Genomic DNA, 25,993 nt, shown 5'->3' on the forward strand with positions numbered 1-25,993 from the left:
TTCCTATGTGTCTGTTGGCTATCTGTATGTTTTTTTTTTTTTTTTTTTAAGATTTAATTATTTATTTGAGAGAGAGAGAGAGAGCTGGGGAAGGAGCAGAGGGAGAGGGACAAGCAAACTCCATGCTGAGTGCGGGGCCTGACGCAGGGCTCGATCCCATGATCATAACCCGAGCTGAAATCAAGAGTAGGATGCTTAACCAACTGAGCCACCCAGGTTCCCCTGTATGTCTTCTTTTGAAAAATATCTATTCAGATCCTCTGTCCATTTTTTTTTAAGTAGGCTCCACTCCCAAAATGGAGCCCAACACGGGGCTTGAACTCAAGATGCCAAGAACAAGACCTGAGCTGAGATCAAGAGTCAGATGCTCAACTAACTGAGCCACTCAGGTGCCCCTGTTCATTTTTAATTGGATTGTTTGTTTTTTTGCTATAGAGTTGAATGAGTTCTTTATATATTTTGGATTTAACCCCTTGTCAGATATAAAAAGTTTTTAAAATTATAGCTAAGAGGGGCTTAGGATATTCAAAGAAAAAATAGAAACTTTTTTTTTTTTTTAAAGATTTTATTTATTTGAGAGAGAAAGAGAGACACAGAGAGAGACAGAGAGAGTACAAGTGGGGGAGAGGGAGAAGCAGGTTCCCTGCTGACCAGGGAGCGTGACACAGACTTGATCCCAGGACCCTGGATCATGACCTGAGCCGAAGGCAGCCACTTAACTGACTGAGCCACCCAGACACCCAAAAAAATAGAACTTTTTAATGGAAAAACATGTCTCTTTGAGAACACTGTATATTTAATAAAAGAACTAAATGATGACCCTAAATTACCTTTATTCTTGCCTTAACATACCACCACTCTATTTTGCAATAAAAGTATATCGCACACTTCTGAATTATGCTTTTGAAATAGAAAATCAGAAAGTGTTATGAGTTTTGTTGTAATTATAACAAGCAACTTCCCCAAAGAGGCAGCTATAACTGAGAGAATTATTAAGTGATAACTATTTTAATGAAAAATGGGAAAAAAAGGTATTTGTTAGACAGTATCACCATTCAGTCCAGCCAGTCACCCAGCAAAAACATTCAGTCCACTAGACAATTGTGTGATATCTCAGAATAAATTCCATGTACTTGCTGTCAAAAAAAAAAAAGGAGAAACTATATCCAAAATAGGAAGAATTGTTAGGATATCATTTTATAACAGTGCACAGTTAGCAATGTTGAGCAGATATGAGCATAGAATTAATGAATAACAATGAAAATAAGAGAAGTCTAAATAAAGACCTTTGATTTGTGGCAGGGAAAGAATTCCCTTTTGTTGTCAGAGAAATGGTTATTAAAAATAACTTTTAAAGCAATATTTATGCCAAAAGTCTTGATAATTCTTGATTGTGGGAGTTAACCAAAAATGAATTAAAAGTATTCATAAACTCATCTATTCAGAAAATATCTTGTGGTGCACATATCTTCACAAAATAGTCTTTTCTAGTAAGGAGATGTTTTTAAATATAAAAGATCAAAATAACAGTAATTTTGAAATCACAATTAATCAAATGTTATTTCAAATATAATATAGTACAAAACCAAATAGCTGATATCAGTAGAAATGCCATAGGATTTGAACCCTGGTATGATACCACTGACAAGCTGGCATCCAAGTCAAGCTTTTTAACCTTTCAGTTTCATTTTTTTATCTGAATCTGCTATAGTAATAACATTTGTTTTATATTTTTTATCTGTGAAGTGGAGCTACTATGATAATAGTTCCTTCATTATCTTTTCAAGGCTTTTGTAAAGAACATATATGTGAACATTCTTTGATATTATAAATGCTATATAGATAATGATGAGTATTAATTTCAAGGTTTTTGTTTAAATTAGTATCAACTTAAAAACAACTGCAAACATCTTTGAGGAAGCCATTTAATTTCTGAAATTTAGAAACATATATTCAAAAAGCATAGTTGTGATCACTAATTTATATCTCTTTACTATGTTTTTTACTTAACTTTTGTGGCAGACTATTGATTGTCTATGCAAAAGTCCCACCAAACCTCCCACTTTCATGACTTCCTCTCATGATTGAGGCTGAAAAATGCCAGATACTCATTTTTTCTAGGCTCCTTTGCACTTAAGGGGGAGCCATTTTAACCTTTGCAGGCCGGTGAGATGTAGATGTTTATTGGAGGATTTCCTGAACAATGTTTCCTATATGTTTTCCTTTTAACCATGATTTTTTTCTCCCTTTTTCCTAGCTCTCTTTCCCATTTCCTTTTCTTCTTTCATTCCAGTCACGTTTTTGCTAAAACATTTCCCCTTGCTGGAAATATCTTCCCCCTCTTTCTATCTTACTATCCAAATTCTAATTCTTTTTCAAAGTGCATCTAAATTCCCATTTCTTCCATTAACCCTTTACCTTTTCTCTCCTTACTAGGTAATATCTGTATTCTAGCTTATGATACTTGCTCTCTTGATTATTTCCTCTTCCTTTTACGTTTTCTTCAGTCGTTATATTCTTGTGCAATTATTTCGTACACATAACTTTGTTGTGTTTTTCCCCCAAGAGTCTTAAGCTCCTTGAAGGCAGGTCCTTTGTCACAGACTTCTTTTGAATTCTTTAGGGAGCTTGGTACTACAGTAGGCTTGTAAAAATACCAATAAAAAGTTGTTAAATGTAATTCAATAGTGGAGAATTAGGCTATAATGTGTAGTTAGTTTGAAAACCAGTTGCATGTCTAAGTCTTCAGAATTATTGATGTAATATTGTATTGAAAACAGTAACAACATTTGTATATGTTTATCAGCTACGAAAAGCGATAACTTTATTAAGCTATGAAAAGCTTAATTTTTTTTTAAATTTTAAAAAGTTTATTGCTATTAGATGATCGTTTTCTAACTTCTTTCAAAGGAGAACTAGCGTCGTGATTTTTAGATTCTAATTTATGCTTACATTATCCCTGAATAAGTTTTGAAAAGATTATAAAATAGGAAAGAAAAAAATGAAGCAGCATCAACCTGACTATCTACATATAGAGAAACGGTTAAATAAATCGTGGTGCACCAATATTAAGGAACACCATGCAGCTTCTTAAAAAGCTAAATCTAAAAAGTTCTGCTAAATCTGGCATGTAAGGAAACCAGGATCTACTGTTAAGAAACAAAAATAACTTATAAAGCAGAATGTATGGTATGAAACCAGTTTTTAAAACTATGTATGTATTTAAACAAAGCATGTCTGTGTATGTCTGGAAAAAATGAAAGAACAGAACTAAACTGTTAACAGTGGTTAACTTTGGGGAGTGGAATTAGAGAAGCAGAAGGCAGGAGATTTTTCAAGCAATAGAGAAGCATGTAAAACAGATTTTTTTTTTCTACAATGAGCATTTATTTTGAAATCAAAATGCAGATACATTTTAAAAGAATCAATAAAGCAAAGAAAGTAAACGCTTGTTTTATAAAACCAGATGCAATTTTGTGTTTGCATTTATTAAAGATATTTTTCTTTGATTAATAGTTAATAATAGATTGTAATTATTTTTCCTACTCCAGATCATGTGTTGTAAGTCTTTAGAGTTATGATAATGGAATCCAACTATAATTACAAAACTAACTTTATAGATATTTTTCCATTCGATAAATTACCTGAATATGTTTTACTATAAATGCTGTGTGTTTGTTTGCCATAAATGGCCGTGTTTGAATCTGAAAATTAAATATTTTGTCCAAAAGTCCTTTCCAGGGGCGCGTAGGTGGCTCAGTCGTTAAGTATCTGCTTTCGGCTCGGGTCATGATCCCAGCATTCTGGGATCATGTCCTGCATCGCCCTGTATCGGGCTTCCCGCTCAACGGGAAGCCTGCTTCTTCCTCTCCCACTCCCCCTGCTTGTGTTCCCTCTCTCGCTGCTTCTCTCTCTGTCAAATAAATAAATAAAATCTTTAAAAAATAAATAAATAAAGAATAAAAGTCCTTTCCATTATTAACATGCTTCATAAGCATGTAGAAAGAGATGCTTTGAGACTAGTTTCCCTTGACATTTTATTTTTTTACATTTTTTATTTAAATTCAGTTAAACATATAATATATTAGTGGTTTCAGAGATACAGGCCTGTGATTCATCAGTCTTATACCTAGTGCTCATTACATCACATGCCCTCCTTAATGTCCCAGTTACCCCATCCTTCTACCCCCTCTCCCCTCAAGCAACCCTCAGTTTGTTTCCTGTGATCAAGAGTCTCTTATGGTTTGTCTCCCTCTCTGGTTTTGTCTTGTTTTATTTTTTCCTCTCTTCCCCTATGATCCTCTGTTTTGTTTCTTAAATTCCACGTATGAGTGAGATCATATGATAATTGTCTTTTCTCTGAGTGACTTATTTCACTTAGCATGATACCCTCTAGTTCCATCCACGTCATTGCAAATGGCAAAATTTCATTTTTTTTGGATGGCTGGTCCCTTGACATTTAAAAATGAGTAATTTGTAACTCAAGGTTTTCTGTTCCTTTCCTCAGTCTCTTTCTTTCTTTGTCCTTTCTCTGTTCTTTTCAATCCTGTTGTTCTTCTTGGTTCCAGAGTGCTAGCTCACAAATTATACTTTTATTTATAACAGGTTTATAATGTGATTTTCCAACGTAACATTTTTGTTAGTTCTGATTTCGATAATTTGTAGAAAAGTGAGTTTGTAAAAACTTGGAAAATTGGAAGATGACATACCTTACGAAGAGAGAATGTGCATTAGCTCTCAGTAGGGTGGGGGTGGTTCTTTTATTAAAAGATATATTGTGTTTTTAACTCATTCGAGCAAGAACTTTTCACAAAAGCATCAACTATGGAGAAAACAGAAAACAGATCCAGCAAAGAAAGGCAGAGAAATATGAGAATTATTACCATTTAATAGTGGTTATAGCACTAAGCCCATTTTTGTTGCTTATGATGCTAGTTATAGATTGTATCTTAGGATTCCATTAATTCTTCCTTACCTCGTCCTTTGTTATTCCTTGAATTGAGAAGTTGGAAGAAAATCATAGTATGCATTTCACTTAGTGTGGTTATATTTTTTGGAAAGAAGTGGAATTGTAACTATTAAACTTAGAATTGGTATACATGAATCATAGCCTTTAGCTTTTTCCTATGACTATATTTATATGTTTTTTTGATAAGATCAGTTTTTACTCTGCTTAAAGGCACATTCTATTACTCTGCCCTCATTCTTTTCAGATGACCTTGAGTACTTCTTTTCTGAGAAAATTAAAGCAAATTTGTGCTCCCTAACATAGTTAGTCTTTACTTTGAGTTTCTTTATTCGAACTTTATCTTTCCTTCTCATTTTAAGCATGTATCATTCTTCTCCGATGTTAAACTTTCACTTACATTCTTGATCCTTTCTTCCACTGTGAGCTCAAGAATTCCACCCCATTGATTATCCCCTTCTCATCTTGCATCTCCCTCCTATCTGTCCCACTCAATCTACTGAGAATTCAAAGTAAAAAAAAAAAAAGCAAACAAAAAGCCCTTTCTTTAGCCCTTCAAGTTCTCCTTCCATTCCTTATCAGACACCTGGAAGCAGTATTATATGCTTGTGCCTCCAGTCCTTAACCTCTTATATTCCTGATTTTGTCCTTGACTCTTGTGTGGCTTGGCACTACTAAGACTTCAGCCTCTCATCCAGTCTTCTAGGCATGGTCGTTGAGCTGTGCTACCTGGATCAGAGCCAGTATTACCAGCTTCCCCAGGAAGACTGTCTTGGAGTGCTCTGCCTGCTTAATGCTTACTGTACTGCAGTATGCCATGGTGGTCCCAGCCTGGCTTTGGTCTATCAGCCTGTGTCTTTAGGATTTTAGGGAAATATGAATTCTTAACAGATCCCTTTCCTTGTTTTTAGTGGTTTTCTGAAGTTCCTTTTTTCCCCTAAAAAAATTGCACTTCCTAATCCTCTGTTCCTATTTCCACATGACCAAATCATATCCGTCATTCACAACTGAGTTCCAGTGCTACCTTCTTTATGAAGGATTCTCTGATTCTTCAAGGTATACATTTTTTTTTTGTTCATCTGACTATTTATGCTATTTCATTGGTCTTTTCTTTGTGATTCATAACTTTTCATCTTACACTATAGTTATTTTTGGTACATGTCTTATATCCCCTATTAGAATATAAATTCCTTTTTCTGACCTATATCCTCATAGACTGTACTGCCCTCAGATGGTTGGATGAATGAATCCTGTACGTTTTATTTTAAAGATTTTATTTTTACATAGTCCCTACACCCAGCATGGGGCTTGAACTCACAACCCTAAGATCAAGACTCACTTGCTCTGCTGACTGAGCCAGCCAGGTGCCCCTGAATCCTGTACCTTTAAGTGATAGAAAGTTGTAACAGAGCCTTGCCATTATGAGGTTATCTAGGGCTATTACATTTAGTTGTATGGTTTGTGTGCTGTCCAAAAACTCCTGCCAACGAAGTGAGTAGGGCCTGGAATCCAGCTCACATTTCCCCTTCCCCGTACCAAAATGTGTGCAGGGCTGGTGCAGAACTGCATCTGCCTGGAGGGCGGGTTACCTGTTCTTTACATGAAGGTTCTATTTGCTGGCTAATCTGTGCATCTGCTTGACTGCAACCGTCCCTTTTTTTGACTCTTACCAAAGCATCATATTAGCTAAAATAACTCTGACAGTACTGACAGTATTAATTGAAGTTCATTACGAAAACTACTTTGTGTCACATAGAAACTATCCAAAAGTATTTGTTGAAATAAAAGTTATGGATTAACCAAATGTGAAATAAAGCATTATTATAGAGCAGCTCCTTGGTAATTTAATATTAATTTCAAATTTACGCTTCTAGAACATTTGAGATTGCTTGTAATTTTTTACTGAGGTCATTTGGCTAATAGTCCCATTTCCCTTGCCACCACTTCAGCTCTATCTTTTGGTTAGAATAATCTGATATGAGATAGAAATTTTTTGCCTTGTTCCTTTAGTGCTATTGTGGTGTAGCCAACGATAGTGGCTTCTGGAAGTTTTTCTAGTTTAAGGGTTAAGTCATAGAAAAAAGAGTTTATTTTTTAAACCCATTCCATTTAACTACTTTTCTAGTTTACTGATTTGTTTAGTTATTTACTTAATATGGCTTTGTAATTGGCATGTGGGTATGTGTATCTCTGGAGCACCTAGTATAGCACTTTGTATCTACTAAGTGTTTAATAAACAAGATTGATGACTCACTGCTTGTGAGTCCTCCAGTGCATCTGTCTCATTCCAGAGTAGTGACAGGGCAACCCCAAGTGGACTGATGTACTTTTAATATGGGCTAGAGTTTGTTTTTTATTATATGGGTAGAAAAATGTCTAACATTTAGCGCTTAACTAAATGCCAGGCACATATGCATATTACTTCACTTGATCCTGACAACCAGTCCTGGGGCTGTCTTGTTATCTCCAGTTTAAAGATATGATACTTACACACGATCAATTGTCATTCAAATCCAGGTCTGCCTAATACCAAAGAGACTGCTTAATACTAAAGAGACAATAGTCATGAAACTAAGCCACTTGATATTTGAAGAATATTCAGAATAGCTTATCACATAAAGGCCCTCGGAGGCTATATATCTATGTCTATTTATTGCTAAGTAGATGTAGCTGTAGATGATACTATCTTAGCATCTGGGAAACAAAGCAGTAATTCCTGGGACTGGCATAGTAGATCTTAATGCTGGAGCTAAAATTTCAGGTGCCACTGCAGCTCAGTACCAGCAGGGGGCCAGAGTAGTGCTGCAACAGTGAGAAAAACCACGACCATCTCAGCTTTGAGAGACTACTCTGGTGTTTTTGGAAATACAGCCAGTAGGAATAAGGGTGTCGCCTAATTTTTGTTATTCAGCTTCCTCCTTCCTAAAAACAAAACAAAACAAAAACAGGAGATGGGCAGCACAGGAGTATCAGAGAGAAACCAGAATAACTGAGTTTTGTTATCTTGAAGTTAATTAGAAGACCTTTTAATGATTTCCAAATTTGGCCAAGGATTAGCAATTTGTGTACAATTAGATATGTGAGTGTGGTTTTTAAAAAACCTTTATTGTTGAAATATAGTTGACATGCAGTGTTACATTAGTTTCAAATGCTCCACAGGAAATGTGTTTTTCGTTCTATCAATTAAACTTCATTTCTATGCAACCTCTAAAGCATTTCCCCTATAGCATTTCTTCTATATTCTGCTTTTCTGAAAGCAGTTTGAATATCTTTAAGCAACTTGAAAGGCCACAATGTTAATAATGTTCGAAATGGAAATTATGAGAAGGAAGAACTAGAGATGTCTATGGTGTATGGGTAGCATGGCAAGCTACTAAAGACTTTAACCAGGTTCTTTGCTTTGGGGCTCTTTTATTGGTTATCGAAGACCAAAGGCTATTAAAGAATAAATCAAATGTAATTTCTGGGCTACCGGAAGATGTAGCTGTGATACTTTTTATTGATATTGTGGTCTTTAGGCATAGAGAAAAACAGAGAAACAAAAGTGTGAACGAGAAATGAAGAAAAGAAGTGAGAATAAGAGAGAGGAAATGCCATTAAAAAAAACAAATATCTGTAGTCACTCAAATTAGCAGAATTGCAACAATAGGTATACATTTTAGCATTCTCTAACTACATATGTATATGCATATAGATATACATACATTTTATAACGGTAAAAGTAATAGTCATTTCTGCTATAACGCTTGTTTTGAAACAAATGTATTCCAACATGATTGATGTATTAGGGAGCAATTTGAGCATAATACACATTTGTTGTTTGCTTTTGTGTCATTTCATTTGTGAGAAGTACTACATGAATGCAAAAACCACGCTGCTAAACCAAGCCACATAGGAGGAATACACAAAATGTACACACTCACACACTTCAAACACCTATCAGTAATCTCAGTGTACCACATGTCATGAGTGCCTTCCATCCACATTTGCTGTTAAAACTTTCCAGCTGATTTCAGATAACCCTATTTTCACTATTGCAAAATAACTCACAAGCTACAACTCTTCTAACACCCACTTTCATTAGCAAGTGCCAGGTATTTTTCAAGGTACAGTGTCATATTTATTTTTTTTTATTTTATTTTTATTTTTTTTTTTTTAAAGATTTTATTTATATATTTGACAAAGATAGAGACAGCCAGCGAAAGAGGGAACACAAGCAGGGGGAGTGGGAGAGGAAGAAGCAGGCTCATAGTGGAGGAGCCTGATGTGGGACTCGATCCCAGAACGCCGGGATCACGCCCTGAGCTGAAGGCAGACGCTTTAACCGCTGTGCCACCCAGGCGCCCCTACAGTGTCATATTTATTGTAGGATTTATGTACTTTTTAACCATTTAACACATGTAAAACTGCTGTTTTTATTAGGTTCTTACCTTTTCTTTTTAAAAAAAGTGCCTCTGATGAAATTTTTGAATATTGAGTTCCAACCCCACTGTGCCTTGCTTTTTATCTCTCTAGTGTGATCACAGGCCTAAGCTAAATTAGTGAGCAAAAGCAGGGAGACAGAAAGTTGAGAAAGATACGAAAGAACCTAGGAGAAGATACAATTAGAAGGTATGAAAGATATGATTAGAAAGAAAAGATATGATCAGAACCTAGGAGAAGCCTGAAGACCCAAGCATCTTTTACTTCTCCCTTGGGCAAAGGTAACAGTCCAGCCCAGAATACAAAGCAGTTTATTGGGATGCATCCTGGATGTAAGGGGGCAGGTTCACCCTCATTTGTTTGGAAGAAGCAGTTTATCCTGGGAGCTTGAATAATGGACAGAGCATTGAAGCCAAAAATCACAACGAGTCCAGAGTCACCAATTTCTGACTTTGGTTAGTAGAAAACTAGAAGCAAAATGATCAAAGCCAAAGAGAATCTAAGACATTCGTGTTGTCAGTGATATTCAAGTCTGAGAAATAAAGGCTTATGATTTCCCATTTCCCGGAAACTCCCATTCTCCTGCATGTGATTCCAAAACGAGTTTCAGCAGGAAAGCTCCCAGTCAGGAACCCTCCTCAATGACCTTTTCAGTGTGATTTCTGGGGATGGTTGATAGGGGAGATTCTCCCAGAGATTAGATTAGAACTCATTTCCCTTCCCAGACAGGGAAGCTTCCTCTTCCTGTCCAGCAAAATATCATAAATATTACAAATTGATGTTTGTTTACCTTCCTTTTCTCATGCAGGAGTTTTTATTGCCAGTGTCTACTTTTTCACTTTGCCTTGTTAACTAGATGTTTTGGTGTGGGGGGGGGCTGTTAAATTTATAATTGAGCCATAGGATAATAGAGCTTAAGGAGCTCCTTCAAACTGGATTGAGAAGCATATACTCAACAGTGATACTAGAGCTGGAGGCAGTAAACAAGTTTGAGCAAGTGTGAGTGCACTGTTGGTCACATTTGGAAACCTTGCCCAATGTTAGGCAGGGCCATTGTTGAAAGTATGGCTGTAGGAAACGGGTAGATGTGGATGCTGAGCGACCAGGTTGAACTTTTTTATGGAATAGTTTTATATAATACACAAAAATAATTGAGTGAATCCAATTACATATTCTTTGAATTGCAATCACAGTGCAGATAATCTCACCCAATATTTCACTTAATGACTCTTGACTTGAAGTTGCTCTTTCATAGTGAGATTCTCACTTCGCTTTTGTCCTGCGTTACAGGCCTGTCCATCTCTTTTCACTAATGCTAACACACTCAGAAACCAAGCTGGTTAGTAAGTGCACCCTGTTCTTATGCATATGGTTATTAACGGTTACCTAAACGCAGCACCAAAGCCATTTTTCAGGTTTGGTGTAGCTATTGAAAGAGAGGCCAGGGGCTTCTCTTCTTTTGAGATCATGGGGACCAAGGCCATGTAATCTGTGCCACCATGTAGGAAGAGCCCAACTATGAATGAAGGCAGCACCGAAGAAAGCAATGTAAAGAGAGAAAGAGCTCCAATGACACTGTTGAAGCTTGGGCTGAAGTTAGCTTTGATCCGGGTCTCTCAGCCTTGGCAATATTGACATTTTGGGCTGGATAATTCTTTGTTAGGAGAGAAGATGTTCTCTGATTTTAGGATGTTCAGTAGCATCTCTGGCCTCTCCCCACTTGATGCTTCCCTGGCTGAGAACCACTGCTCTAGTCCTGGGCTTTTTGGTTACGTGATCCTTAAGATCTCTTTTTGCTAAACTTCTGTGTATTGGGTCTGTCACTTGCAGTCCAATTGTTTTAGTTAACTTTCTCCTATGCCTTTTCTATGTAAATAAAAACAAATGTATTCATTAAACATAAACAGCTCTATAAAACCAATAAAGTAAAATTAACAATAGTTTGGTCTAGTACCACTAAATTGCCAATAATGCAATCATAAAAATATGTATTTGTGTTTAGTATTTTACATGTTAGAATCTTGATTTTTTTGAACATGATAAGCCAGTTTTTGTGTCAATTATTGTTATTGTTGACAGTAAACTTTTTAAACCACCAGTGTGTTATTTTGATGGACTAATCAATTTTTTTAAAGATTTTATTTATTGGGGGTGCCTGGGTGCTCAGTCGGTGAAGCATCTGTCTTAGGCTCTCAGGTCATGATCTCTGCTCAGCAGAGAGCCTGCTTCTCCCTCTCCCTCTGTCGCTCCCCCTACTTGTGCTTTTTTTCTCTCTCTGTCGAATAAATAAAATCTTTATTTTTAAAAGATTTTATTTATTTATTTGATAGAGAGAGTAAGAGAGAGCATGGGGAGAGGGGCAGAGGGAGAGAGAGAAGCAGACTCCCTATTGAGCAGGGAGCTCTACTCTGGGGCTTGATCCCAGGATCCCAGGACCCCAGGACCCCAAGATCATGACCTGAGCCAAAGGCAGACGCTTAACCAACTGAGCCACCCAGGTGCCCCTTGATGGACTAATCAATTTAATAGTGTGCCTTAAAAAATTCTCTAACTAGTTACAATACTTACAACTAGTGAAGTGATGCAGTAGATACATTTCAGGATGGAATCTAAGTCTTACAGTACTCAGTAATGTGAATGTGACTGCTAAGGTTTAGGAGGTAATTTGGAATTCTGCATAGTTATACTACCACATATAGTGATAAATAATTTTTTCCACCACATTTTTGTATTTGAATTACCATAGAATCATTGCTTATTAGTGTACCATGATGTCATTTGGCCACAGCTTGATCTATATGTATCATTTACATTTTTAACTTTTCCTTTCTGCTTTCTCAATAACTGAGACAGCTCCATGGAACTCCATTATTTATGGGTTGTTAAAGTCTCTGTCTAATAATAAAACATTAAAGTCTCATTCTATGAAAATTTTTCCATCATGAATTAACAATGTAAAATAGAAGTTTTGATTTTGCAACGGGTAAACGAATTCAACATTTTGACATGAGAACTCTCTAATATAATGGTAGTCATATATACTTGCCAGTACCTTACCAGTTAAATTAGAAGTTAACTGCCAAGAATTATTTAAACTTCATTTATTAGTTTTATTGTTAGAAATTTTGGCATTGTTATTTTGAATCTATATTAGGTATATTGAAAGATAAACACATCATTGTGTTAATGTGTTATTAGAACCAAAATTTTTATGTAAGAGAAGATGAATATAAAATAAAAAAAGTAGAGTTGAAACTCTGTAATGATGGATTAGAATTGAAATATCAATATAAACTAATGACCTTTTAAAACTTATTTGTTAACTTTGATCACTGAAAGTTCTAGAAGCAGTGACATGTCCGTAGCAGTGAGTATGCCTGGTACCCAAACCTCACTAAAAAGCAATAGGGCTCCCTGGAGAAATGACTCATTCCAGATCTGGGACAGAGTAAATACAAAGTGAGGCTGGGACATTCTGTTGAACTAGAAAGCAATAAAAATTCAAAGATTAATGAAATTGTATCAAAAGGATTCAGGAAGTATCTTGAAAGGACTTCCACTGTCCAAATCTGGGAAAATTTGCACAATTATTACAGATACCTCTTATATATCATTGCATATCCTCTAGGAATCACTTTTCTCATTTCAGCTCTATGCAAACTCGTGTAGGCATAACCCTGCACAGCTTCATTTCCTGCTGTTCAGTAAGTCCCTTGCTTTATGCAGTGTCCACAAGGAAGACCCACACTTGTGCAACCTAGACGTACAGTGGAGTTAAACTCAATTGTAGGGGAATTAATGCCCTTTGGGGAAAGCCTTTAATCAATGGAAAATGAAGCCAGTGGGTAAATTTTTTCCCTCCCTTTTCTCCTCCCACCTTAGTGGTGGTCCTGAAATGCAGCTTAAATGGCTTCTAAGAGATTCAGTCTGACAGATTAAACAGGTGACTAGCTTATTAATGCACTGTCATATTGGCTCTCCCTCCTTTGCTTTATTCCACTTGTCCTTCAGTCCTGCTCATTGTGATTGGATTACTTTTAAAAATAATATCACCTAAGGCTTTTGCTTCAGATTCTACTTTTTGGGGGAACCCAAGCTAGAAGGATGGCATTAAAAGAATAATGCTTGTAATTTACTGAAACATTGAATATATAAAGATTTGTGAACCATTTTAAATGATATTCAAAAGAAGAGAAAGACTTACCTCACCAAAAATAATCTTTTATTTGCCACCATTGGAAGTGAATGTTACCAGCTTTTTACTCTCCAAATTGGTCATTAAAGGAAGCCATTATCACTCTTTCAATTAGAAGTATAGTTGAGGAGAAGCCCTTCTCTACAAAACAAGTCAGCCAGTATAGCAGAAAGAATAGAACTTTTTAAATGACCAGTCTTCAACCCCTGATGAAATGATTGATTTAGACAAGGATCATCAGTGAAGACTAAAATTCTTGGAGGAAGCATTGGTAAAGAACTGCATATTTGCATGTTACAAACTCTGTACCTTACTAGCTAGTTAAAAAGGAAAACAAGTCTTTTCAGTAAATAAATTTGCTATTATTACCTTAAGTCATAGAATGCCTTATTTATTATTTATTACTTTAAAGGCTTATTGTATTTTCCTGGTTTTTTGCATACCTGGTAATTTTTGACTGGATGCCAGACATTATGAGTTTCATGCTATGTGCTAGATTTCTAAAAGTGCCTTTAGTTATTTTTGAATTCTACTTTAGGATGCAGTTAATTTATTTGGAAAGAATTTTATCCTTTCCGGACTTGCTTGTAAGGTCTATAAAGAAGGACCAGAACAATTTTTAATCTAGGGCTAATTTGGTCCCACTGCCAAGGCAATATCTTTCAGAATATTCAGCCTGATTTTCCATATATTACGAAATTTCTTCACTCTGGCTGTTGGGAACAAGAACTATTTCCAGTCCTGTGTGAATACTGCAAATTCTTCAGCCTGATTCTTTCCATTGGTTCTTTTCCTGTCTTTGAAGTTTTCTCACAGACGTGCTAATCAGTTATCAGATGAAGATTTGAAGAGAATCCTCTGCAGATCTCTGGGACTCTTTGCAGCTCTGTCCTCTGGTATTCTGGCCTGTGAATTTTAGTCACATTAGCCTTCTGGAATTCTCAACCCTTGTCTCTTTAACTCAGGAAGACTGCCACGCTCTGTTTGGGCTCCCCTTCCTGCTCTGTAGCCTGGGGCAATAATTACCTTGTTTCCCTTCTCTCAAGGATTACTGGGCTGAGCTGCCTGGTGGCCAGTGTCCAAAAACCATTGTTTTATAGATTTTGCCCAGTTTTTAAGTTAATGTAAGACAGAAGAGTAAATTCAGTCCCTATTACTTCATCATATCCTGAAACAGATTACAGTCCACTATAATTGTAGTTTTTAATTGCTCTTTTCAAATAATTTTTAGAAGAATGTACTTTTAAATTTTCAAGTATTAATAGGGTTGGTTAAAGCATATTTGCTTATATGTTAAAAATTTTTTTTAAATAGCTTTTAGTTTTCTCATTTTGTTTTCAGAGGATGAAACTTGTACCATTTCCCCTTTGGAAATTTGTTGAATTTTTTTGTGTGTGTGTTAATATATGGTCATTTTTTGTGATTTCTTTGCATGCATTTTTAAAAATGGTGTTTGGTAGGGATGCCTGGGTAGCGCAGTCGTTGGGCGTCTGCCTTCGGCTCAGGGCGTGATCCTGGCATTCCCAGATCGAGTCCCACATTGGGCTTCTCCGCTGGGAGCCTGCTTCTTCCTCTCCCACTCCCCTGCTGTGTTCCTTCTCTCGCTGGCTGTCTCTCTGTCACATAAATAAATAAAATCTTTAAAAAAAATGGTGTTTGGTAGAAATCCAATATAAACACATACAGTCATGTGTAGTCAGTCTTAGTGTATATTTTGAATACCTTGTGTTTATTTTGTGCCTTAGAATCATAGATTGATTGGGGCGCCTGGGTGGCACAGCGGTGTAAGCGTCTGCCTTTGGCTCAGGGCGTGGTCCCTGCGTTATGGGATGGAGCCCCACATCAGGCTCCTCCGCTATGAGCCAGCTTCTTCCTCTCCCACTCCCCCTGCTTGTGTTCTCTCTCTTGCTGGCTGTCTCTATCTCTGTCGAATAAATAAATAAAATCTTTAAAAAAAAAAAAAGAGAGAATCATAGATTGATGTAACGTCTCCCACTGTTAAAATGACTAAAAAAAATTAACCTTATAGTTGTTCTAAGCACTGTCCTTAACTAATTATGAGTTTCTTCAGGTATACTAGAACTCTTTGAATATAATCTTGACTCAGGAAGATACAAGTCACTTACTACTAATCACCCCCTGGTGATTTAAGATAATACCCATTTAAGGTTTTTTTTTAAGTAGGAAATAAAACTCTTAAGTTTTACAAAACTACAAATTAAAGGAATAATTGGCAGACTAATTTCTAGTCTTCTTTGGTGCCTATTTCTTAGGTGTTAAGAACCAAATTACCTCATGATATATTTAAGTTTTAAAAGTCTACTTTAGGGGTGCCTGGGTGGCTTAGTCGGTTAAGCATCTGATTCATGATTTGGGCTCAGATCATGATCTCGGATTGTGAGATCGAGCCCCTCATCTGGCTCCCAGCTCTGGGTTCTGGGTGCGGTACGGAGTCTGTTTGAGATTCCACTTGAGATTCCCTCTGCCCCTCTCCCCCACCTCATGATTTCTCTCTCTCCCTCCTTCTCTCTCTCAGTAAATAAATAAAACCTTTAAAAATAAACAAATAAAAGTCACTTTAAATGACCCACCTTAAGAAGTACATATTTTAAATAAATATATGTGTATATTAGGGAATATATATTAAACACATGATATATAGATTAAGAAATAAAGCCAAGCTTTATTTATTTGCTTGTTTTTCTTAAGGGTAATAACCAACTATTTATAGATTTTTGCCTTGCACTTTATTTGAGCTTATATTCTTAGAGATGCTTTAGTTCTGCAGAGAATAAGATTAAAACATAATAGGTCTACTAACTACTGTCAGTTCTGTAATTGAGAGATCTGTCATCAGAAGAGCCTGAGACTTTTGATTGGAAACTTTTGTGGGAGACAGAACCTGAAAGTCTTTGAGGCTCTGGGACTGGAACAGAAAACTCTAAATAAAGCAGGATCTGACTAGCAGTCTCACAGGGTCAGCATATATTCCAAGCTGAGTACATTTCCTCCTAATTCCAGAGAATCCTACAAATGCCATCTAAGCCTGTCACCAACCATCCCACTCAGCTTTCTACCTAATTCCTCATTCTCAAATTTTGCAGAGATCCATAATTTTAAGGTATTTTACTTTATAATTATACATGTGTTATAATGAAAAAAATGTGTTTTTTAAATACGCTTAAGCCTTTTAAATTCTCACTGAAAAGATATTATGCATCCTAACCCAATGTTTGTGTTTGTGTATGTGGAGGGAAGGGGACTTCTAAACAAAGTAATTATATTTGGTTTGCACATAAATAGAATTAGCTGTTCTACTTAATATTTTTGGTGTCAGTATTTTTCTGTGTTCTTTGTAATTTTCCCTTTTATAACTGCAAATGTTGGATCCAAGTTTCAAAATATGCCGTATTTTAAAATACGTTAAACTTTCACACACTTAAAATTAAATTATAAATACTCTACTTTTATAATTTTCCTTGCTTTTTAAAATCTGAAGATTAAATTCATGATACTTGAGTATTTCCTTGCTACATATTAGCAAATGAAGCTGTTATTATCACTATCAACACACCTTTGTTAGAAACTTTTATTTACATTTTTAAACAGCACTGTCAGGCCATTTTAATCTGTGGACAAAACTCCATACACGAGCTACTATAGGACTTAGAGGGGAAAAAAATGCAGTGAGAAAAATATTTTGTTTATCCCTAGGCTGTTTTGGGTGGCAGGGAGCAAGATTTAATTTTGCCTCAGCTTAATTGCTTTACACACATTCTTGTGACGGCACCATTGGGAGGGAGGAAGAAAAAGAGGGAGCTGTTACTGTGTGGTATGTATCTAAAAGAGTGCGTTTGAGAGGGAGAGGAGAAGGCAGAAGCAAGCTGGTCTGACCAGAAACAGAACTGCCTGTGACAGATAAAGAGACAAGCAAGGCTTGGAATCTGAGAGCAAGCAAAGAGAGTGGAAATTTACAGCTGCCCTGTGCGAGTGTTCAAGTGATCATTTTCTGCTAATGTTTTCCGGTGGTAACTGTTACTCTTCAAAGAGAGAGAGAAAGTCAAGACGGCATTGTGGAAACTCTTCTCTGTGCAGCGCTTTTGGTAACTGGAGGCACCCTCTATTAAATGGAAGATAAAGCTACTTCATGTAAGGTGCTTTGAGCCCACGAGAGAGCTGTCTTCAGCACCTCACCATGTGTCTACTTTTTGTTGCTTAGACAAGCCTGGACATTTCTATAACATTTGGTGAGTATCAGCCAGGTTATCTATACCAGTTCATAGAAATGGAATTAATATGGTAAACTTCAGTTTTCACTTAGGTTTTACAGTTATTGCTTATATATTCATTTTAAATCATGTAGTTACCTTGTTTCTTTGTGCATGATGAACTGCTGTTACTAGGAGAGGTTTAAAAAAACAACAACTACAAAACAATACTTCTCTGTTGCCTAAGGCACTTGAACCATTACCAACTATTCTGTGTCCATGGAATATCTTATTTTGGAAATGGGTTTTTACTTCAAAGAGTTTCCAAAAATAAAATAGTGGCAGTATACCATTTTTCATGTTTCCTTTTCAACTGCATGAAAATTCAAAAGTTATTTCTTTCTATTATCAGTAAATTTAAAATAATCATTGTGACATTTGGTATTCTAAATTATTATAAGTTACACCCTTCTCCCATAATTCAAATAGAAGTGTTAATGATACCATTAATTAAAAGGACATATAATTTAAATGTTGAATGCTTCTGTTAGATCCAATATGTGACACGATTTTTTCAAAGTTCTGTAATGAATATAAAAATTAGATAGTTTACATATCAAATTTACCATTTGACACAAAATAAATGTACATGGATTTCAAATTAAAGATTCGAACAGTTATTTTGTTCTTATCACTGATACCAGGCTCTCATTTAACATTGTTGTTCTGCTGAAGAACTGTTATAGCCAGATGCATATATGTATGCAAGCAGTACAGCAGAGAAAAGAAAAATAAACTAGTAAAATATGTATTCACATTCCAAGAGAAACTTCATTTGTAGAACTTTAACATAGGACATTGTATACTAATTTTTTATGTCTTTTTAAAGGCATCAGTGGAAGACACGTAATCATTCCTCTGTGGAGGAAGGAAATATATATTGTTAGCTGCTAAACTGAGTCATTGCATAGAGATGCACCATTCTAAGCAAAGTTTCTAATTTACTCTCTGCCAGCATCAAAAAATATGTCCTTAGTTAGTGATTCGAGTGAGTCCTTTAAGGCGGAACAGCTTAGCTGAAATGAAAACTTCAATAGAGTGTCAGTAAACATATCGAAAGGGTTTATCCCCTAGACATAATATATAAAATGGCTGTATTTCCTCTATGTGTACAGAAGCCTGTAGAACAGGTTTTGTTTTGTGGGTGGTTTTATTTTTTATTTTTTTTCACGCCTTTCACCTATGTATAAGAAGAAACTCAGCTGGTTTTGGGAAACCTTTTCCAGACCAGTATCTTGCACTTAAAGTCAGAAGTAAATAAAATAAAGATAATATCACAAACCAACTTTTCTTCTTTACAGAAGTTCCCATACTCGGTCTTAGACTAATGGAAGATTTGCACAGAGCCTCACAGTTGTCAGAATAATTTTTAAATTTTTAACTGTTAAGTCATTGGTATTAACTTCGTGGTGGCATCATTTCTTAAGCCCATAGGAATGTAAATATGACAGTAAAGAACAAGTCATTCCCAGTTTACAAATGTTTTGTAATTCAGAAGTTTATTGTGAGTGGGTTGTTGGGATTTAGGACCCATCTTCCCCGGAAAATAATTTAACAAATGATTGTTTGACTTTTATTATGGTCTAAGAATATATTTTAGTCACACTATAGAAAAACCATTGCTGGGGCACCTGGGTGGCTCAGTCGGTTAAGCGACTGCCTTTGGCTCAGGTCGTGATCCCAGGGTCCTGGAATTGAGCCCCACATTGGGCTCCCTGCTCTGCGGGGGAGTCTGCTTCTTCCTCTCCCTCTGCCTGCCACTCCCCCTGCTTGTGCTCTCTCTCTCTGTTAAATAGGTAGGGTCTTGAAAAAAAAAAAGAAAAAAAAAAAGAAAGAAAAACCATTGCCACCCTGAAAAATAGTAGGAAATCAATTCTACTCATAAAACTAAATTTAAAAACAATTGTGTTGAATAAAACATTTTTATTTATCCTAGATATGAATGTTTGAAGAAAAACAAATTTAATGAGATGGATGGGTTTTTGGAAGGAGGCTTATAAACAGGACTTCTGGGTACTTTAAAGAGCTTCCAAGGTTGATTGCACACCCTGTATGAGATCTAATCTCATGTTACAGTTCACAATTTTTATTTTCCTTGCTATCAGCCTATTTCTAGCCATTCCTTTTATGCTTAGCACCCATTTCTTAAGTCTAGTCCAGTGGCACATAAGTAGGTACCTAATAGTTACTAGATGAGGACTAAACATTTTCTTTGATTCACAAAAATGAAAACTGAGTAATTGTTCCAAGATGTCCAAAAAAAAGGAAAGAGGCTTAGGGGCATGTGGTCTTCATTATGAGAAAGATATGGCCTGACAAGTATTGATTGAATTGTGAGACACAAACAGAGCAATAGTAGTGCAGAATCAGCCTAACTATTAAGAGAACAAGGGAAGACCATGGTATGACTTGGTGGCAGCCCTGAATGAGCAGGGATGGTGATGAGGGAAGGCAGTTTACAAGCTTGGTATCTGGAGTGCGTGGGACATTCTGAAGGAAGGTGTCAGCTTTATGTATTTGCATAAGTGTGCTTGGATCCCTGTGAAGAAGTGTGGCCTGTTTGGGAAACTGAAATGAGGTCTATCTAAATTAAGTTTAGTTACACTGGTCCTGAAAATTTCTCTAAGGTACTCTAGTACAAAATGTAAAAGTCGGTAATGTAATAAATATACATAATGAAATAAATAATACAATGAATGCATAATACACTTATCTTAGATGATTTTTAGTGACAGAAAACCTTTTCCATTTGATTCAGGAATACTTCCTTTGTTCTATTTGAAAACTATAAACCTTGTTTTAATAACAATTATAATATCTAACCAAAATTCAATGACTGTTATGTATAATATGTATGGGCTTACAGGGAAGACAAAAAAAAGTGAATTTTGCACTTCCCTTGATAATTCTGTTGTGAAGAATAACCATTTGTGAATTTCAGTGAGATCTGATGCTTTGATTACAGGTACTAGTTTTTGAGAACCGTGACCTAGCTTCAGACCTCTGCTATAAATTGAGATTGTGAAATTCTAATCTAGAAGTATCACTCATTGACAATCACTAATAGTTAATAGATGTAGAAAATTTTAGCTCTGACAAGTGACTGGAGCTGTCAGCAGAATCACTATGAACCTAATGAATGAAGTTACTAATTGTTTTTCCTGGAATAGTAGTCTAGTAGGTTATTATTTATAACAGCAAAGAAATTAAGAGTTGTATGTCTTCCTAACTTAATGTACTAATTCTATTTTTAAATTATTTCAGTGGTTACAATACATTAGAATTCAGGAGTAGTTCCCAAGGACATGGGTTTTTCTTTTCTTTTTTTCTTTTTTAAGATTTTTTTTAAATTTATTTATTCAACAGAGATAGAGACAGCCAGCGAGAGAGGGAACACAAGCAGGGGGAGTGAGAGAGGAAGAAGCAGGCTCATAGTGGAGGAGCCTGATGTGGAGCTCGATCCCATAACACCGGGATCACACCCTGAGCTGAAGGCAGACGCTTAACTGCTGTGCCATCCAGGCGCCCCTGGGTTTTTCTTCTTATGAAAGAGTTTTTGTTCCGATGTAAGTCTGACCAAGGCTTCTAGATGAATGAGGATGCATTAAAACTTCTCATGAGTTTTCTATTTCTATGTAAATTGTCCATTTTTAGTAAAGATCTCCTTCAAACTGTGTTAATAAAAATTATAAAAACAAAATCATTCTTAGTCATTTTGAACTGAGAAAAAGAATGATCAGTGAATTGGGCACCTGGGTAGCTCAGTCAGTTAAGCGTCTGCCTTCAGCTCAGGACATGATCTCAGGGGCCTGGGATCGAGTCCCACATTGGGCTCCTTGCTCAGTGGGGAGTCTGCTTCTCCCTCTGCCTCTCCGCCCTGCTTGTGCTCTGTCTCTCTCTCACTCTATCTCAAATAAAATAATCTTTTTTTTAAATTTTTTTTAAAAAATTTATTTGACAGAGAAAGAGACAGCCAGCGAGAGAGGGAACACATGCAGGGGGAGTGAGAGAGGAAGAAGCAGGCTCACAGCAGAGGAGCCTGATGTGGTGTTCGATCCCATAACGCCGGGATCACGCCCTGAGCCGAAGGCAGATGCGCTTAACCGCTGTGCCCCCCAGGCGCCCCTAGCATATGTATTTAAAAGAATCAATGAAGGATAGAAGACATTGACTGGATGATACTTTGACGTATATGCTCTATAATGGATTTGGTGTCATAACATGTATAACTAGAATGATATGCTTTGTAATTTATTATATCTGAGAAGGCACTTCTAAATTATGATGTCAGTGGGGGGAGAGGTGACTACTTGGGTATGGCAAATACAGTAGAACCTGTAGGTATGCTTTTCAGTTTTAAAATATACCTTAAATCAAATGCACCCATTTAAAGAGAACTGTTAAATGAATATTGACAAATTATGCACTAATGTAACCTCCATTTCATTAGTTTTTTAAAAATGAATCTTACAGGCCCAGTTATCTGCCACAGATGCACTTTGATTGTATCATTTCTATTTGTGAGTTCTATTTGGAATGCAGATAAAAGAATGGCGATTCCTGAAATTTTGTGATTTTTTTTAATGTAGTACTAAGTTTATTTTAATTTTTTTAGTTTAAGAGAAGGTGCTTATGCCTTAAGTTTAAATTAGCAAGCTCTAAGAAAATTTTGGAAATGTTCCTGTCTCACTCATTATTGATTGTAAAATAAGCTTATGTGAAAGGAAAGAAGGCTCATTTTTGAGTTGGCTTTGTTAGAGTGAGTTAGAAGTTTGGTTACTTTTTATAGTTTTACCTATGGAAATCTTGAAATTTTTCTTGGCTTCAGAGATAAATTTCTCACTCTCTTAAAGTTTTGTGGGAAACCTTTGAAATCAGAACTATTTTTGAACAGTACAATTGGAGGTTAAACATAAAGGCCTGGAGATACTCATTAGCCATTTAGAGATAGACATTTATTTTCCTTTAAATATTTTAAGGAATAAAAACAAGGGAATTGAATGTCCCAAATGACCTTTTCTCCCAGTTTCCCCTTTCCTCTTCCCCTGTAAACACTCCTCTGCACTTATGTCACTGAACATATTCAGATGACTCACTAAAGTGATTGACTTTGGGCCATCTTTAATGACGCTCACACATAAATTAGGAATATGAAATATTTTACTGTGTATTAGAAAAAGGAATGCTGCCAAAATCTACTACAAAGTCTACAGGGCCTGAGTTCCCTGGGAGCAGAGCTGAATAATTTTTTTTGGCTTTCTCTCCAGATTCTGAGCCAAGTTCTACTCTTTATGAAATTTCATAGCCAAAGTAACAGAAATCATATTTGTTTGACTAATGCTTTGAAAAGACATGGTGATCAGATATTCCACAGTTTGAACTTTAAAACACAGTTGTTTAGTCATTAAAAATATAATTTGTGAGAAGGTGTTTCCATTATAAAAGCATTTGCATGACCTATTAAACAAAGTTCAGAAAAACACAGAAAATTTGAAGGAAAAAGACAATTTAGCATCCATAAGCCAATTACCCAGAGACAATCACCATTAACTTTTGTAAAGTATTTTTTCTATGCATAGGTTTTATGTACTTGTGTTTGTTTGCTTTTAAATAGTTCTGTAGTATGGGGTACTGTTTCTAACAACATTTCAGTTTTATTTCACATTCTTTGCAAACATTTTCATAGCCAAAGACTGCATTTCATAAAATCTAAGAAGCCATTGGCTGTAAGTCATATACTTTGTATACCACTAAGAAAGAAAGAAAAAACCTGCTAAGTAGGGTAAAATCCCCTCAGCTGTAAGAAACACCTAAATTTCAGAGATGTTAAAATGTTTTTTAAAATGTTACAAAGATAGCCCTTATTTTAGTTTATTTTGTTAAGACAGATTGCCAGAAGCAAGAATTACTACTAAATCAGAGGTTGTGAACATTGAAGATCCGTATTGCTAAATTAATGTCCAAGTAATATTCCCACCAGTATGAGCCAGAGGGGGATGGGATCAGGGAGATGCACCAAGGGGGTTGCTTCAGTTGTTTTTTTGTGTTTGAAGCTGGGTGGTAAATACACAGGAACTTGTTGTGCTGTTCTCTATTTCTTCTTCTATATGCCCCATGTATTTTAATTAAATTAGAATACCTAAGGGAAAAGCCCTGTTGAAGCATTTTGATTAGCTTGATGGTGTCACAATTCATTTGTGAGCCAACTGCTGTAGCCAGGGCAGTGGAAGGAATACTCTGGCTATGCCTGGGTCATGTTCCCACCCTTTGGGTAGGGTGGGATGGGAAGTAGAGCAGACAGGTCTATCACCATGAGAAACAGGGACCTAATAGCTACCAAAGATTTTTTTCTTTTACTTTTCTGATTCATTTAATTCCAGCTTCTATTGCTATTATTTCCATCCTTCTTTTCTTGGAGATTTTTGGGGTGGTTTCCTTTTTAACTTGAATTCTTACTTATTTTTATTCCCCTTTGAATTAATTATAATTGTAGATTCTCACCCTCCCACATGTCCTACCAACAATATCAAGGCTTCCTTTCAAGAATTATTTCTGATTTTTAGCATTTATTTTGTTGAACTCTTGTGGGCTTGATTCCATCTCAGCTTTTTATAAAATTTTTAGTAAGCATACACAATCTGTTCATACATAAATGTGTTGGCTAGAGATTCAATTATGAGGCTATAGACTCTCTCTTTCAGAACTCTGTAGGTTTTCTCTTTGTTCTGATGACATTTAGTTTTAGGGAAGTTCAAAGGCAACTTGATTTTTGTCCGTGGTTGCTGTTAAGGTCATTTTGTAGGAATGAGCTCTGAGAGTATAATGTTTGTTTCTTTTAAAAACCACAAGACACCGAATTTGGGGGGTCACCATTAATCTCCACTAGAAGTGCTCTGTAAGTGACTAGGTTTAGATCTTTTTTCTGCTTAAGCTGTTACACCTTTTTTGCTTCTGCTTCATTTTTTAGATTTTTTGTTCTTGTTGGCTTCCTCCACCTCCCCCCATTGTTACAATACCTGCTTTTATAGGATAACTTTATCTTTTCCGTATCTCTGTAATATACATATTTATAGGTGTTCAGTAAATATTTTTTTGAATGAATAAATGTAGTATGACTCATTTATTACCTTTCAGTTGTCCTTAGTCAATTTTCCATGGGGTCATTTCTGCTCTATGAAGATTTGGATTACCGTGCTGTATTTGGGGTATTATCTGTGTATGTGTGTATATGTATGTGTTTTTGATCTTTTATCTTGGCCAGCTTTTAGTTTAAGTCCTTTTCTTTTTTTGTCACTTATGTCTGTTCTGTCTCCTACAGAGAATTAATTTTGGAAGCAACCTTTCCTGTCTAAGTCCACAGGGAGTTTCTCCTCTTTCTTGGGCTGCTCTCTCTCTCTTTTTTTTAATAGAACCTACATTATTTGTTGTTTATTCTGTTTACTCACTCTTGAAAATGGAAAAGTACAGCAGGGCCAGTGTCAGTCCACGGACATTTGTTTGCTGCATGGCCCACTGTCTGCGCTATGCTAGGGGCATGTTGGTGTGCACAGCCCACATAGTTTTCAGTCCTTAAGAGGCATTCCTCTAGTGTCAGTCTGTCGTACTTCATATGGCATCTTCTCCCGTCCCTGCTTCTTGCTTTGCTGAAGTATAATGTATATTCTGAAGACTCTGAGGTAGACTTTATGGAAAAACTCCTACTACCCTTTTATTCCTAGAAGGGACCATTATCAGGACTCTGCCATTCCTTTTGTCTCTACCTTAAGCAGTTTCTCTTTGGCCATGATGGATAGATAGCAGGAGTTAAAGATTTAGAATGGGTATGGACCAGTGATGAATCACCTGGAGCTCACTGTATATAACCTAGCTAATTTCAAAGGGTGATGCTCTTTCTTTAAAAACCCACTCTTACAGAATGGAGGTTCCTCAAAAAAATTAAAAATAGAACTGGATCCTGTGATCAAGTAATTCTACTTCTGGATATTTATCAGAAGTAAACAAAAATACTAATGTGAAAAGATGTATGCACCCCCATGTTCATTGCAGCATTATTTACCAAGAAACAGAAAGAACCCAAATGCCAATCAGTAGATGAATGGATAAAGAAAATGTGTTTCTATATGTATAATTCACTAATAAATA

General features: G+C 36.1%; 1 protein-coding gene across 22 annotated transcripts in view; it reads left to right on the plus strand.

Moving 5' to 3' along the window:
• The window catches only part of CAB39L (calcium binding protein 39 like), a 115,629-nt gene that overhangs the window by 20,698 nt on the left and 68,938 nt on the right, over positions 1 to 25,993 (plus strand). For 9 of the 22 annotated variants that reach the window (XM_034665145.1, XM_034665152.1, XM_034665150.1 and 6 more), the window contains one exon: positions 17,632 to 17,830. The exons of 6 other annotated variants lie outside the window; for them this stretch is intronic. The gene's annotated coding sequence lies outside the window, so the exon portion shown is untranslated. Of the gene's footprint in view, positions 1 to 16,604; positions 16,705 to 17,631; positions 17,831 to 25,993 lie in introns of all 22 variants that reach the window. 7 more of the 22 variants (XM_034665157.1, XM_034665143.1, XM_034665144.1 and 4 more) reach the window with 2 other exon arrangements.

This window comes from Ailuropoda melanoleuca, chromosome 7 (genome assembly GCF_002007445.2).
Source record: "Ailuropoda melanoleuca isolate Jingjing chromosome 7, ASM200744v2, whole genome shotgun sequence".
Taxonomy (NCBI): domain Eukaryota; kingdom Metazoa; phylum Chordata; class Mammalia; order Carnivora; family Ursidae; genus Ailuropoda; species Ailuropoda melanoleuca.